The sequence below is a fragment of the Salmo salar genome, chromosome ssa04 (assembly GCF_905237065.1).
Source record: "Salmo salar chromosome ssa04, Ssal_v3.1, whole genome shotgun sequence".
Taxonomy (NCBI): Eukaryota; Metazoa; Chordata; class Actinopteri; order Salmoniformes; family Salmonidae; genus Salmo; species Salmo salar.
This window is the reverse complement of record NC_059445.1, coordinates 64,045,093-64,059,700: the sequence shown is the minus strand read 5'-3', so window position 1 is coordinate 64,059,700 and position 14,608 is coordinate 64,045,093. Positions and strand designations below refer to the sequence as shown.

The 14,608-nt window shown below is 43.0% G+C and overlaps 1 protein-coding gene across 6 annotated transcripts in view; it reads left to right on the top strand.

The window, feature by feature from the left end:
• LOC106603643 (rho GTPase-activating protein 32) overlaps nucleotides 1–14,608 on the top strand; it is a 255,879-nt gene that overhangs the window by 143,562 nt on the left and 97,709 nt on the right. The window lies entirely within an intron of this gene.

The window sequence follows — 14,608 nt, the reverse complement described above, 5'->3', positions numbered from 1 at the left end:
AGAAGGATGAGAGCAGAGGAGAGAGAGTTAGCTTTAGCAGTGCGGAGAGCCTCCGTGACACAGAGAAGAGCAGTCTCAGTTGAATGCCCAGTCTTGAAACCTGACTGATTAGGATCAAGAAGGTCATTCTGAGAGAGATAGCAAGAGAGCTGGCCAAGGACGGCACGTTCAAGAGTTTTGGAGAGAAAGGAAAGAAGGGATACTGGTCTGTAGTTGTTGACATCGGAGGGATCGAGTGTAGGTTTTTTCAGAAGGGGTGCAACTCTCGCTCTCTTGAAGACGGAAGGGACGTAGCCAGCGGTCAAGGATGAGTTGATGAGCGAGGTGAGGTAGGGGAGAAGGTCTCCGGAAATGGTCTGGAGAAGAGAGGAGGGGATAGGGAAAAGTGGGCAGGTTGTTGGGCGGCCGGCCGTCATAAGACGCGAGATTTCATCTGGAGAGAGAGGGGAGAAAGAGGTCAAAGCACAGGGTAGGGCAGTGTGAGCAGGACCAGCGGTGTCGTTTGACTTAGCAAACGAGGATCGGATGTCGTCAACCTTCTTTTCAAAATGGTTGACGAAGTCATCCGCAGAGAGGGAGGAGGGGGGAGGGGGAGGAGGATTCAGGAGGGAGGAGAAGGTAGCAAAGAGCTTCCTAGGGTTAGAGGCAGATGCTTGGAATTTAGAGTGGTAGAAAGTGGCTTTAGCAGCAGAGACAGAAGAGGAAAATGGAGAGAGGAGGGAGTGAAAGGATGCCAGGTCCGCAGGGAGGCGAGTTTTCCTCCATTTCCGCTCGGCTGCCCGGAGCCCTGTTCTGTGAGCTCGCAGTGAGTCGTCGAGCCACGGAGCAGGAGGGGAGGACCGAGCCGGCCTGGAGGATAGGGGACAGAGAAAATCAAAGGATGCAGAGAGGGAGGAGAGGAGGGTTGAGGAGGCAGAATCAGGAGATAGGTTGGAGAAGGTTTGAGCAGAGGGAAGAGATGATAGGATGGAAGAGGAGAGAGTAGCGTGAGAGAGAGAGCGAAGGTTGGGACGGCGCAATACCATCCGAGTAGGGGCAGAGTGAGAAGTGTTGGATGAGAGCGAGAGGGAAAAGGATACAAGGTAGTGGTCGAAGACTTGGAGGGGAGTTGCAATGAGATTAGTGGAAGAACAGCATCTAGTAAAGATGAGGTCAAGCGTATTGCCTGCCTTGTGAGTAGGGGGGGAAGGTGAGAGGGTGAGGTCAAAAGAGGAGAGGAGTGGAAAGAAGGAGGCAGAGAGGAATGAGTCGAAGGTAGACGTGGGGAGGTTAAAGTCACCCAGAACTGTGAGAGGTGAGCCATCCTCAGGAAAGGAACTTATCGAGGCGTCAAGCTCATTGATGAACTCTCCAAGGGAACCTGGAGGGCGATAAATGATAAGGATGTTAAGCTTGAAAGGGCTGGTAACTGTGACAGCATGGAATTCAAATGAGGAGATAGACAGATGGGTCAGGGGAGAAAGAGAAAATGTCCACTTGGGAGAGATGAGGATTCCAGTGCCACCACCCCGCTGGCTCGATGCTCTAGGGGTATGCGAGAACACGTGGGCAGACGAGGAGAGAGCAGTAGGAGTAGCAGTGTTATCTGTGGTGATCCATGTTTCCGTCAGCGCCAGGAAGTCTAGGGACTGGAGGGTAGCATAGGCTGAGATGAACTCAGCCTTGTTGGCCGCAGACCGGCAGTTCCAGAGGCTGCCGGAGACCTGGAACTCCACGTGGGTCGTGCGCGCTGGGACCACCAGGTTAGAGTGGCAGCGGCCACGCGGTGTGGAGCGTTTGTATGGCCTGTGCAGAGGGGAGAGAACAGGGATAGACAGACACATAGTTGACGAGCTACAGAAGAGGCTACGCTAATGCAAAGGAGATTGGAATGACAAGTGGACTACACGTCTCGAATGTTCAGAAAGTTAAGCTTACGTTGCAAAAATCTTATTGACTAAAATGACGAAAATGATACAGTACTGCTGGCTGGTGGAGTAGGCTAGCTAGCAGTGGCTGCGTTGTTGACTTTGAACGTGTAGCTGGCTAGGTAACCTCGATAGTTTCAGTACTACACCTTGTCATGATACAAAAGCAACTTTGTAGCTAGCTAACATAACACTAATCAAGACGTTCCTTTGTAATGTATTTAGTTTCTACAATGCTGCTCGTCGGTAATAGTTGGCTGGGTTTGGAAAAAATGGCATCGCGGGGGACGGAAATAGCTGGCTAGCTAACCTCGATAATTACTAAACTACACAATTATCAAGCTATGACAAAGACAACTATGTAGCTATGTAGCGTTCCGTTGTAAAGTATTAGTATCTACAGCGCTGCTAGTCGGTAACGGTTGGCTAGCTAGCAGTGGGTTAATGATGACTAGGTGTGTTGACTAAGTCTGGCGTCGCGGCTGGCTAGCTAACCTCGATCATTACTCTAAAGTACACAATTATCTTAGATACAAGGACAGCAAAGACAACTATGTAGCTGGCTAACTAACACTAACACTACACTAATCAAGTCGTTCCGTTGTAATGTAATAGTTTCTACAGTGCTGCTAGTCGGTAGAAGTTGGCTGGTTGGCTAGCTAGCAGTGTTGACTAGCTAGCTAGCAGTGTAGACTACGTTAGGAGGACGAAGATAGCTAAACTCTCCTGAGGGATCTCTTCCCAGACCTGGACTAAAGCATCCGCCAACTCCTGGACAGTCTGTGGTGCAATGTGGCGTTGGTGGATGGAGCGAGACATGATGTCCCAGATGTGCTCAATTGGATTCAGGTCTGGGGAACGGGCGGGCCAGTCCATAGCATCAATGCCTTCCTCTTGCAGGAACTGCTGACACACTCCAGCCACATGAGGTCTAGCATTGTCTTGCCTTAGGAGGAACCCAGGGCCAACCGCACCAGCATATGGTCTCACAAGGGGTCTGAGGATCTCATCTCGGTACCTAATGGCAGTCAGTCGGGCTGTGCGGCCCCCCCCAAAGAAATGCCACCCCACACCATGACTGACCCACCGCCAAACCGGTCATGCTGGAGGATGTTGCAGGCAGCAGAACGTTCTCCACGGCGTCTCCAGACTCTGTCACGTCTGTCACATGTGCTCAGTGTGAACCTGCTTTCATCTGTGAAGAGCACAGGGCGCCAGTGGCGAATTTGCCAATCTTGGTGTTCTCTGGCAAATGCCAAACGTCCTGCACGGTGTTGGGCTGTAAGCACAACCCCCACCTGTGGACGTCGGGCCCTCAAACCACGCTCATGGAGTCTGTTTCTGACCGTTTGAGCAGACACATGCACATTTGTGGCCTGCTGGAGGTCATTTTGCAGCACACCATCACTCTCCTTCTTGGTCAAATAGCCCTTACACAGTCTGGAGGTGTGTTTGGGGTCATTGTCCTGTTGAAAAAAAAAATTATAGTCCCAGGTGCAAACCAGATGGGATGGTGTTTTGCTGCAGAATGCTGTGTTAGCCATGCTGGTTTAGTGTGCCTTGAATTGTAAATAAATCACTGACATTGTCATCAGCAAAGCACCATTACACCTCCTCCTCCATGCTTCACAGTGGGAACCACACATGCGGAGATAATCCGTTCACCTACTCTGCGTCTCACAAAGACACGGCGGTTGGAAACAAAAATCTAAAATGTGGACTCATCAGACCAAAGGACAGATTTCTACTGTTCTAATGTCCATTGCTCGTGTTTCTTGGCTCAAGCTACTTTGAAGAATCTTATATATACAATACATTTTGATTTGTTTAACGTTTTTTTGGTTACTACATAATTCCATATGTTATTTCATAGTTTTGATGTCTTCACTATTCTACAATGTAGAAAATAGCAAAAATAAATTAAAACCCTTGAATGAGTAGGTGTGTCCAAACTTTTGACTGGTACTGTGTGTGTATATGTAAGCACACAGTGCTTTTGGAAAGTATTCAGACCCCTTGTCTTTTTCCACATTTTGTTACGTTACAGCCTTGTTCAAAAATGTATTACATTCCCCCCCCTCAATCTACACACAATAACCGATAATGACAAAAACAAAAGCTGAAATATTACATTTACATAAGTATTCAGACCCTTTACTCAGTACTTTGTTGAAGCACCTTTAGCAGCGATTGGGTATGACGCTACAAGCTTGGCATACCTGTAATTGGGGATTTTCTCCCCTTCTTCTCTGCAGATCCTCTCAAGCTCTGTCAGGTTGGATGGGGAGCATTGCTGCACATCTATTTTCAGGTCTCTCCAGAGATGTTTGATTGGGTTCAAGTCCGGGCTCTGGCTGGGCCACTCAAGGACACTCCTGCGTTGTGTTGGCTGTGTGCTTAAGGTCGTTGACCTGTTGGAAGGTCAACCTTCTCCCCAGTCTAATGTCCTGAGCGCTCTGGAGCAGGTTTTCAACAAGGATCTATCTCTCTGTACTTTGCTCCATTCATCTTTCCCTTGATTCTGACTAGAGATGAAACGGTTACCGGTTTCACGATAAACCACACAAAATTCCTGACGGTTTTTATTACCGTTTCAAGTTGTAATTATCATTATAACCGTGTTTGAAAAACACACGGTAAATACTGTCCAGCATCAACCAAAGTTAGCAACAGTCTGAAGCAGGCGCAGCATGGGTTTTGTTTTGTGTGAAAACATGGCGGAAGGAAGTGACAGCGCTCGGGAGATTTTTCAGCCTTTTTAGAGGACCAAATCTGAAGTGTGATCATATTTTGGGTTTTACAAGAGTGTTGAGGGAAACTTAATCAAAGATGGTCACCCTGTCTACAGAACATGCAAAAATTGCTGGGAAAGGTGACAACACTTGAGTCGTCTTTGTGACCACCACTTTATAGTGAATGCTAGGTAAGTTAACCTTTAGTTCAATGCATGACTTCGGAATGGGGGGAAATGTAATGGTTTGTCTAACTTGCTAATAGTTTGTCAATAATGTAAACTAAAGCTTTCAGTGTTACCTACTCTTGTAAAAAGTACACGTTGTCCTGCTGCTGTATGCGTTGTGTGTCTGCAGACTCTGTTCGCCCATTGATAGGCTGGACAATAGAACGAGTCAAAATTCACCCCAAGGCTGAAAAACAGCTAAATAACATTGGCTAAGATGGAACACTAGCGCGAGCCCGTAGCAAATGAATGGAATCAAACGTTCGCAGAGCCTGTTTTGACTGAAGTGATGCTTAGAATTCCATTTCGCCTAAATGGAACAAAAAAAGGTATCCCTTTTTTTTTACCACTACAATCTGTTTGTCGGACGAAACTGGCGAAAAATAACTTGGGTAGAAAGTAACATCCGCACCTCGATGGTGTCAACTGTGCTTATGTCTGCGTAATGTGAAAGTACGCAAAACATTAAAACTTTGGACTATTTCTGGTCTAGTGATCGATGACAAACGAGCTTGCTGCCCAGACTTACATAATTACAAAGAGGAGATTCTCCTGATTTTTAAAATGGTGCCCGATTTGAATTTACACATAGTGAAATATTTGTTGAAATAGACCGGCATGCCTCTCCATAGGAAACAATGAGGGGAGCTCAGCGATCAAAGGGCAAAATGTATTTTGGTCCAATCATTTGATGACAACCGAGCACGCTGCCCAGACTTACATAATTAGAAAGAGTAGATTCTCATGATTAAAATGGCGTCCGACTTGAAAAAAATCAAAATATACATATTGGAGATATTTGGCGAAATAGACAGACATGCCTATATTCCCCTATAGGAAACAATGGGACGACCTCAGAGTTCCGTGAGTAATTTTTGTTGTTTACATTTTAACTATAAACAACGTGAGCAGGTATCATTGCCAACAATAGCGAAGCAGACTTTGCAACGTAGAACAATAAGCTGGCAATAGAACGTTCAGAAGGCGAGTTGGTGCCATGGTGCTCAATAGAACTAATAGGAGCTGACAGGTTGAAAATGCCCTAAAATAAGGCCTATTTATTTCGCGATTACTTCAAAACGACGGCAAGCAGCTGGGAAATATGGTCATATTATGAAACTGGGCAGATGCAATGAACTAGTTTTTATCAGAAAAAAGTGTTCTTAAAAATGTAATGTGTCCAGCCTACCATTGCACACGATAACACGTTATGTAGTTTAGTCACTCAACCAACATATTTTGTTCATTTAAAATCCGTCAGTTAACTTGGTTGTAAAAGTGTTCCAACAGGAGAAACACTATAGAATCCTATACATTTATGTCAATTGTTGGGCTCATTGCAATTACTATCACTGTCTTCTTATGACTCTTTTGTATTTATGTAAATTGTGCATGGGGTCATTGCATATAATCAAATGCAACACAGAAGATACTGTGTGAGTGATAATAATATTTCTTAAAGTAACACCAATAATAATAATACATTTGCTATTCCCTTGTTTACTGAGTGGGCGTTCAGCAGGCAAACCCAGTGATGCTACTGGTCCCTCCTCATCTACAGTTGTGACAGACACTCGAGCAAGCATTTAAAAAGGCAGGCTGCTTATGCACCCACATCAAAAAAATCTCAAGACCTCATGGCAGCCCTTTCATATTACATTGCAAAGGACATGATGCCATTTCAAATTGTTGAGAGGCCTGGCTTTCTTAGGCTGATGAAGGTTGCCATTCCTCAGTACAAAGTGCCATCACAAACATTGTTTTCCAAGACTGAAATCCCAAACCTGTACAACCAGGTTAAAGCTGATGTTGGAAAAAGTTTGGCTCAAGGCACATGGTTTGCTGCAACTACTGACCACTGGACCAGTGAAAGCGGGGGTGGTCAACCCTACATCAGCTTCACTATCCATTACCTCACCCCAGACTGGCAACTGGAATCAAACTGCCTGGAAACAGTTCTTCCCAGAAGATCACTCGGCTCACAACATCAGAGAGTTTGAGAATATGCTGGAAGAGTGGGGGGATCAACAAGAAAGACCCGGTCTGCATAACCACAGACAACGCAACAAACATGATCAAGGCTTTTGAAGAGGTTCCAGATCTGTGGCTTGGGTGCTTTGGCCATAATTTGAACCTGACCATCTCAAAGGCTCTGAAAATTCAGAGTTGACACAGCAGTCAAGGCCTGCCGTCATCTAGTCCAAGGCTTCTCACGGAGCTGGAAGAGAAGGAGTGAACGGAGAGAAAAGCAAACTGCCCTCAACATGCCACAGAAGGCTCTGATCCATGATGTTGTGACCCGATGGGGATCTACACACAAGATCCTTTAGCGTTTCCTCAGCCAACAGCAGCCAGTCTGTGTGACACTGGCTGGAGAAAGAGGAACATGGCATCTGATGCCCAAGGATGCCGACATAAGTGTCATGGAGCAACAGTGCCAGCTCCTTGAACCTCTAAGCAAGTTTACAGATGCACTTGCCTCAGAGACACGAGTGACACTGTCAGCCATCAAGCCTGTCCTGGACCACAACACCTGTGATGTTCTGGTGGAAAAGGATACAGAGCCATCCCTGACCAAGGAGATAAAAAGGGTAATGAGAGAAGACCTTATCAACAGATACACAGAGAAGGCAAAGAGAGTCATGCACATGGCTTGTTTCATTGACCCCCGCTTCAAAAGGAAGGAAGGCCTTTAAGCTGGCAGCTGCACAAGTCAGGGAAGAACCACAAAGCACCAGCAGCACCACCAACACCCCCACAGCGGCATCGGAGGGGAAGGCCTGGCTGGGTTGCTAAGAAAGATTACCTCAACAAGGCAGCAGAGGGGTGAAGAGGGTCAGATTCCGACCTCCCCAGAAGAGCGTGAAAGAGATCAAGGTCTACCTGTCTCTGCCACCCATTCCAGCAGGAGACAATCCACTGGTGTGGTGGAGGGGCCATGCATCAGAGCTGCCTCACCTTGCCAGGGTTGCCAGGAAGCTTTTGCGCATCCCAGCAACCAGTGTGCCATCAGAGAGAGAGTTCAGTACCAGCGTGCACATGGTTTCCCCTCGCAGATCACTACTTAAACCGGACAAAGTAAATATGCTGGCATTTTTTACATTTGAACATTTACAAGTGAACAAAGATGCATACATACAGGATGTTAGGCCAACAGCAACTTATTTATTTTTGAAAGAGAGAACGGACATACAATCAGTCCTGTTCATTTGATTTGTTTACATATGGTTGTATTGTTCTTACATGCACATTGCTTTACTTGTGTTGCTTTTATATGCACATTTTATTTGCTTACTTAGTTGTGTTCATTAAAACCTGCACTAGGGAAAGTTTTACTTCATGGCCACATGGTGCCATCTTTAATGTTAATGTTATTATTTATGCAGACAAAAAGTGCATAGTGCTGCTAATTAATTTGTTTGTTGGTTTTCAATATAAAACTTGGTGAAATGATTTCAGTGTGTATCAGTACTTTTTGAAAATTTCCAGCACATTTGAACAATACCATGATAATACTGATAACCGTGATAATTTTGGTCACTATAATCGTGATATAAAATGTTCATACCGTTTCATCTCTAATCCTGACTAGTCTCCCAGTCCCTGCCGCTGTAAAACATCCCCACAGCATGCTGCCAACACCATGCTTCACCGTAGGGATGGTGCCAGGTTTCCCCCAGATGTGACGCTTATCCTTCAGGCCAAAGAGTTTAATCAGACCCAGAGAATTTTGTTTCTCATGGTCTGAGAGTTCTTTAGGTGCCTTTTGGCAAACTCCAAGCGGGCTGTCATGTGCCTTTTACTGAGGAGTGGCTTTCGTCTGGCCACTCTACCATAAAGGCCTGATTGGTGGAGTGCTGCAGAGATTGTTGTCCTTCTGGAGGATTCTCCCATCTCTACAGAGGAACTCTGGAGCTCCTTCATAGTGACCATAGGGTTCTTGGTCAAATGCCTGACCAAGGCTCTTCTCCCCCGATTGCGCAGTTTGGCCCGGTGGTGTCTTGGTGGTTCCAGACTTCTTCCATTTAAGAATGATGGATGCTACTGTGTTCTTGGGGACCTTCAATGGTGCATACATTTTTTTGGTGTCCAACCCCAGATCTGTGCATACATTTTTTTTGTGTCCTACCCCAGATCTGTGCCTCGACACAATCCTGTCTCGGAGCACTCCTTCGACCTCATGGTTTGGTTTTTGCTCTGACGTGCACTGTCAACTGTGGGATTTTAAATAGACGGGTGTGTGCCTTTCCAAATCATGTCCAATCATTGGAATTTACCACAAGTGGACTCCAATACAGTTGTAGAAACATCTCAAGGATGATCAAAGGAAACAGGATGTACCTGAGCTCAATTTCAAGTCTCATAGCAAAAGGTCTGAATACTTAATACTATGTAAATACGTTTTTTATTTTGAATACATTTGCAGAAAATTGTAAAATACTGTTCACGCTTTGTCATTATGGGGTGTTGTGTGTAGATTGAGTAAAAATATTAATTTAATCCATTTTAAAATAAGGCTGTAACGTAAGACAATGTGGAAAAGGTAAAGGGGTCTGAATACTTTCGATTGCACTGTATGCACATACAGTATATAGATTCCCTGACACACACAACGCATCAAAGCCTCCTAGCTTAGAGAGATCCCAACAGTATCAACGCTAATCAAACATTAACTACTTAGATAACAAGGCTCCCCTTTTTTTTGTGTATCAAATATAACAATCAGACATCATTGAGTTCAACAATGAACAAGAACCTGAAAGACAAACAAAACCAGAAAAATGAGTTATGACAGCATAAAAGAATGCGACAATGGCACTTTTTCAGAAAAGAATGATTTGTTATAATATTGGACTGTAGACAAGCTTTTCTTATTAATTAGTAATTTCAAAGACTCAATTAAAAACACAGTCTATAACAAGGCTCCTCTTTGATTGGGGCTCGTTGACTCTCTGGACAGTCTTATCTCAGTCTCCTTAAATTAACTGTCTTAACTGTTAGGGAAATGTCATTATATGAAACTGAAATGCTGGAACAACATCCAGCCTCGGGCTCCCATTCATGAAATGATGATTTTGCCTCTTGTACATCATGTAACATAACTTTAAATGTAGTGGGGATGTATCAGCACCTAATATCATGTATGCGATTTATATATGTTGGCTAAACTTAAGAAGAATTGTAATGAAGACATTGTATTGTTTAAACCAACCACTTAAATCTGATTTATTCAATATTAATGCAATTATTATTATATAGATATTAATAAATGAATGTAATCCTTGTCATATTCAAGCAATCCATTTTTTGTTGTTGTAATTATCTCAATGTATAATATGCCAAAGTCTCCATTGATCATATGGTACCTAAACTCATTCAGTTATTTCAACACCATTCAAGCCCAGCTTCTTTTTTCTCTCCAGCTGTGCTGCATTCAGCAGCATCAGTTGTGCTATCTGAAATGAGGCTGTCTCCATGGTAACATGACAGTTGTCCCCCACCACTCGCAATTTGGAACCACAACAATTTGATACAGTGGAGAAGATACTATGCGTCCCTAATGGCGCCCTATTCCCTATATAGTGCTCTACTTTTGACGTGCCCTATGGGCCCTGGTCAAAAGTAGTACACTACAAAGAGAATGGGGTGAACTTTCATCTCTTTCCAGCTAATTAATATTGATCACTTCTGAAACATTAAAGGCGTGGCATGTCTGCTGTTTGTTAAATGTTTTATGTTATTATGAAGGGAGCAGCTCTTAAAAGGGGCCTAGATGTGTGAGTAAATTACACGCAATAAATCCCTCTTGTGGTTTGGGGACATTGTCCTGATTTATTGTATTCCTTATTATTATTTTTATTAATTTTTTCTCTGCATTGCTGGTAAGCGCCCATAAGTAAGCATTTCACTGTTAGTCTACAACTGTTGTTTATGAAGCATGTGACAAATAAAATTTGATTTGATAAAAAAAATGCTAAGCTAGTTAGCGTTAGCTGTCACAGTGGGTCGCAGTGTTCAAAATACTAAGCTAGTTAGCGTTAGCTGTCACAATGTGCCCAAATGGCAGTAGCTGACATGGGGGTGTGCTGCAATTCAGAGGATGAATCGATCAATAAGTCTGCCAAGCTCTCGACGTGCCACAACGATTGACTGAGGGCACATTGTTAACAGAACATTGTTTTGGTCTTATTGCAAAAGAGAATGTGTTTTCAGTGGCTTACGTGGTTAAATGAAGGTACAATTTATAAAAATAGACATACATGAATAAATTGACATGCTGCGTGTTATTGACTAACTAATTTACCAGTAGTTAGTCAATAAATATATGTGGATAACGCCTAAATGCAATACATAAGCAGAATACTTCCCATTCATCGTCACTTAATGCGACATAGGCTACTGTGCATAATATCTAACAACCCAAGTGAAATTTGGCAACGCCTGCACGGTATTCCTTTATTTAGCAAGTCTTGATGAGCCTTCTTCAAGACACAGTTGAATATTTCATAGGTACAGCTGAACCTCTGAGAATGTTTTGGCTAGACTTGATAAGCACTGAAGAGGTTGCTACCAGTGTTTGTCTGCTCCTAGTAGTTCTAAATAGCCTGCTTGTCACTCTGTTTTTGCTTTAGCAGAATCATTTTCGATGCCAAACAGCAATAACAATGGAGTCGGCTAAAGCAGAAAGAATAGAAAGAGACTGGCACACAGGCTAAGCGATTCTACATTCCCATTCACAGCTACTGCAGGCCTAACATGATGCTATCTGTACACCGGCCCAGCTGGCTCCTGTCTCTGACCTCATTGGCAATCATGCTTATCGCCTTCCAGGTTTTTGTCTGCAACCAGATAGAAAGAGACCAAACTTCTCCAAATCTCATCCTGTCCTCTCTCGCTCTCTTTCGCCCCACTCCACAATTTTCTGCTATTCTCTTTCATTCTTTACTTTCCTTATTATCTCTGGTTTCTCTTCTCTCTTTCAATTCAATGGGCTTTATTGGCTTGGAAAACATGTTTATATTCCCACAGCAAGTAAAATAGATAATAAACAAATGTGAAATAAACAATATTTTTTTTTACAGTAAACAGTACACAAAAGAATAAAGACATTTCAAATGTCATGTCTTTATACAGTGTTGTAACGATGTGCAAATAGTTAAACTACAAAAAAGAAAATAAATAAATATGGGATGTATTTACAATGGTGTTTGTTCTTCACTGATTGCCCTTGTGGCAACAGGTCACAAATCTTGCTGCTTTGGTTGCACACTAATATTTCACCGAGCAGATATGGGAATTTATCAAAATTGGATTTGTTTTTGAATTCTTTGTGGGTCTGTGTAATCTGAGGGAAATATGTGTCTCTAATATGGTGATACATTTGGCAGGAGGTTAGGAAGTGCAGCTCAGTTTCCACCTTGTTTTGTGGGCAGTGTGCACATAGCCTGTCTTCTCTTTAGAGCCATGTCTGCCAGCGGGAGCATGTCTCAGTGGCAAGGCTGTATATTGTCAAAGCTTTCCTTAATTTTGGGACCGTGTCAGTGGTCAGGTATTCTGCCACTGTATTCTCTCTGTTTAGGGCCAAATATAGCATTCTAGTTTGCTCCAGTTTTTTTGTTAATTCTTTCCAATGTGTCAAGTTAACTTTTTGTTTTCTCATGATTTGGTTGGGTCTAATTGTGTTGCTATCCTGGGGCTCTGTGGGGTCTGTTTGTGTTTGTGAACAGAGCCCCAGGACCAGCTTGCTTAGGAGACTTCTCCAGATTCATCTCTCTGTAGGTGATGGCTTTGTTATGGAAGGTTTGGGAATCACTTCCTTTTAGGTGGTTGTAGAATTGAATGGCTCTTTGCTGGATTTTGTGCTCTAGGGCTAGATTGGAATTTGTATTTGTGGTCCTGGCAACTGGACCTTTTTTGGAACACCATTATTTACTGAGATTTACTGTCAGGGCCCAGGTCTGACAGAATCTGTGCAGAAGATCTAGGTGCTGCTGTAGGCCCTCCTTGGTTGGGGACAGAAGCACCAGATCATCAGCAAACATTGGACATTTAACTTCAGATTCTAGTAGGTTGATGCCAGGTGCTTCAAAATGTTCTAGTGCTCTTACCAATTTGTTGATAGAGTTGAAGTCAGACGTTTACATACACCTTAGCCAAATACATTTAGACTCAGTTTTTCACAATTCCTGACATTTAATCCTAGTAAAAAATGTCTTACGGACCTATCCTAACTGACATGTCTTAGGTCAGTTAGGATCACCACTTTATTTTAATAATGTGAAATGTCAGAATAATAGTTGAGAGAATCTTTTATTTCTTTCGTCACATTCCCAGTGGGTCAGACGTTTACATACACTCAATTAGTGTTTGGTAGCATTGCCTTTAAATTGTTTAACTTGGGTCAAACGTTTCGGGTAGCCTTCCACAAGCTTCCCACAATAAGTTGGGTGAATTTTGGCCCATTCCTCCTGACAGCTGGTGTAACTGAGGTTTGTAGGCCTCCTTGCTCGCAAATGCTCTTTCAGTTCTGCCCACAAAATTTCTATAGGATTGAGTTCAGGGCTTTGTGATGGTCACTCCAATACCTTGACTGTGTTGTCCTTAAACATTTTGTCACAACTTTGGAAGTATGCTTGGGGTCATTGTCCATTTGGAAGACCCATTTGCGACCAAACTTTAACTTCCTGACTGATGTCTTGAGATGTTGCTTCAATATATCCACATATTGAAGACTTTGCCTTTGTTTGTCACTCGTGAGGCATCATGTTTTTGCTGTTTGTTCTTTGTTATAGAGCCAAAAAGATTGAAGAAGTGGTTAACCCACACATCTCTGATTTGGATAGATAACTCTTGGTGTTGTTTGTTTAGTGTGTTCCAATTTTCCCGGAAATGGTTAGATTCTATGGATTTGCAATTACGTTGAGCTAATTTCTTACGTAATGTTTCTTTTTTTCCCGTAGTGTATTTCTTTATTGTTTTAGTGATTCACCCTTTATTTTATTTGTATTTATTTTAAATGTTTTTATTTAACCTTTATTTAACTAGGCAAGTTACAGTGGGTTAACTGCCTTTTTCAGAGGCAGAACGACAGATTTTTAGCTTATCAGTTCGGGGATTCGATCTAGCAACCTTTCGGTTACTGGCCCAGCGCTCTAACCACTAGGCTACCTGAAGGCGTTGACGCAGGTTTTCTAGGTCTTTATGATTTTGTTTGGATAGATTTTTTTTTTTAAATTATAATAATTATTCGGTTTTTTCATTCTCCATCAAACCATTTGTCATTGTTTTTCATTTTCTTGTCTGCTTGACATTTTTAGATTTGATAGGTGAGCCGAAAGGTCAAATATACTGTTTAGGCTTTCTACTGCAAGGTTAACACCTTCACTATTACAGTGAAATGTTTTGTCCAGGAAGTTGTCTTAAAGGGATTTCATTTTTTGTTGCCTAATTGTTTTTTTGGGGGTAGGTTTATACACTACTATCCTTCCATCTATAGTATGTCTTAATATTGTGCAGTTCCTTTGGCTTTGATGACTCATGATTAAGTATTGCTCTGTTCAGGTAAACTGATTTTGTTGTGATCTGATACAGGGTGTCAGTGGGCTGATTGTGAACTCTCTGAGAGACTCTGGGTTGAGGTCAGTGATAAAGTAGTCTACAGTACTACTGCCAAGGGATGAGCTGTAGGTGTACCTACCATAGGAGTCTCCTCAAAGCCTACCATTGACTATGTACAGACCTA